Source organism: Ceratosolen solmsi, unplaced genomic scaffold, assembly GCF_000503995.2.
Source record: "Ceratosolen solmsi marchali unplaced genomic scaffold, CerSol_1.0 scaffold14, whole genome shotgun sequence".
Classification (NCBI taxonomy): domain Eukaryota; kingdom Metazoa; phylum Arthropoda; class Insecta; order Hymenoptera; family Agaonidae; genus Ceratosolen; species Ceratosolen solmsi.
In genome coordinates, this window is record NW_011948420.1 from 1,624,586 (window position 1) to 1,627,163 (window position 2,578).

Sequence of the window (2,578 nt, forward strand, 5' to 3'; positions counted from 1 at the left end):
CCACGACGGTCGGAGGCGGCGGCGGTGGCCAACCCCAAGCCGAGTTGCCGAGGCAACACGGGAGGCGTAGGCGTCGGGGGAATGAGGCGAAAGGCAGTCGGCTTCTCCACCAATCTACTGGGCTGGGCCATCCAAAGCCAGGGGTGGGCTATACAGTTCAACATCTCCCTCTCTCACTTATTCTATCTTCCTTTTCTCTCTATTTCATTCTCTTCAAAATTATCTAAATAATCTTCTTAGTTATCGAAAGATCCAAGCCACTTTTGCACTGGTTTCCCTTGGTACATGATCTGCGATCTTGGCCTTTTATCGAAGTATGAATATCTTTTCTCTTGGACTTCAGTTTGAATAAACAGTTAACAATGATGATAGAAAATATCAGAAACAGGAAAAGGTTGGAAAACCATAAATTGAATGAAAATTAAAGAGGTAAGACTTATACAATGGGACTGAGGTTTTACAGAGACTCTAGTGAACTTTAGACTAGCTAACTGTTTCCATGCTTCCTTATAATTTTCTGCACTACGTCTCTAATTTTTTCTGGTCCAAAGTTATCGATGTCAGTTGCATTGTTCTGCTGGGGATGTATTCAGGGGTGGGAGAGTCGGAGAGTTAAAGTGGTGGGGATTCAAGTGAAAGCAGCGGCCAATCCGAAGAAGTCGTCGCCATGACTGTTGGTGAATAGGGGCGCTTGCGTGTGCTCCGATTATTCCACGAGAGGCGCTACAGTGTCTCGCGTTCCTTTTCCTATCCCATTAAACAGGAAAATCAGCAGCCATGAGCATTTAGCGCCTGCAGTTTCCAAGACAGATTCTGTCTTCGTATTTGCTTTATTTACTAAGAAGCAAATAGTAGTAGAATGTAACTTCCCTTAACCCACTTTCTCAAAATACACAATTAAGCTATGAATCTGAATGCCCTCAACTCCTTGTAGATGTGCTACCCGGACAAGACCTCAACTTCACAATTTTAAGTCAACTATTAATTTGCAAATACTGTTCGTGTGGCAATTGCTATTAAAATTCTATCTTCGAGAATAAGTTTGATAGTTCTACACAATCTTTCAACCAAAAATTAAAATATTTATTATTAGATATTGTATTCTATTTACAAATCTTTTTCCTCGATAACAATTATATGTATTATATTTATGTGATAATAGTAATATTAATTTTACACGTACTTAGTATATACTTAGTATATTAGTAAATACCACGTACAAAATAATAGATAAATTCAATTTTAAGACAACCGATATTGAAAAAAGAATGTTGTATACAAAAATAAAAATTCATTCATAATTTTAAGTAATGTCTTATAATAAAATAATTTGAATAGTAACACTTATTATAAAAAATGTTTATTTCTATGTTAAAAATGACTTCACAAATATTTATTAGAATATTTAAGTTCGAATAAATGTTTTGCTTTTTATTTGATGCCTAACAAATTAAATGTCTCTCATTAATTAACATTAAGAACGAATACAATAATTTTGATAAAAAGATGAACAGATGAAGGATTATATTAAAGATTATCGAAAATTATAATAAATAATTAATACTAACTTTAGAAATTGATAGATGATATGTTGAAATCTAGTTTTTATTTCTCTTCAATAAATATAAAAGAATTTAATACAATTTTTATTTTGAAAGGGGAAAACTTGTCACATTAAACTAATACTTGTATTCCTAATTTAATTATTAATTATAATAACTTTAGTATGATATATATGACAATTGAAATTATATAACGAGAAAAAATATAATATTGTTTATTATAAAATAAATAATATTTTTAAAGTTTAGATAGATAACAGTTCATTATAATTATTATAATAGCTTATATTAAAAATATAAATATAGATTATTCATTTATTATGAAATTAAAATTTTCATTTATTTATTGAAAATTAGTTAATTTATATTTTTATTTTCTTTTACTGTTTCTTTTTCTTTTACATAGTTATTTACTATTCATTTTACTCTTTAATCATCTCTAAGACTTGTTTTTTTTACTTTAAATACTTGACCTATTTCATACTGATTAGTTGTTTGTTAATATTCTTTTAATGTAAAACATGTCATCTTACCTCGTCGATTAAATCACAATGACCAATTAGATTCGATACTTTAAATTATCTTTATATTAATAATTGTACTTTTAATGATATGTTTTATTATTGCATTCGCTTTATTATTACCTTGATCAATACTATAAATTTTGCGACAATAAAATCACTGTATATTGAATTGCTAAGTTATAAAATATTTTATTCAAAGTTACCATACAAAGTTTGATTAATGTTGTTAGAAATTACATTATACTATCAAAATCAACCGTTTATTCAATTTGTGCGACTTTCAAAAGATTTATATAAGTTATATATAATTTATATAATTTATATAAGTTGATGTAATTATAATAATAAATGTTTTCAAGAATGAAATGATATACAATGAAATCAGAATAAAGTGAGAAAAAAATGAATAGAATATAAAAGTAACCAATACTAACACTATAAGTAAACCAATTCAAATAAGTATAGATTATAATCTTGCTTTAAACTCTCTTT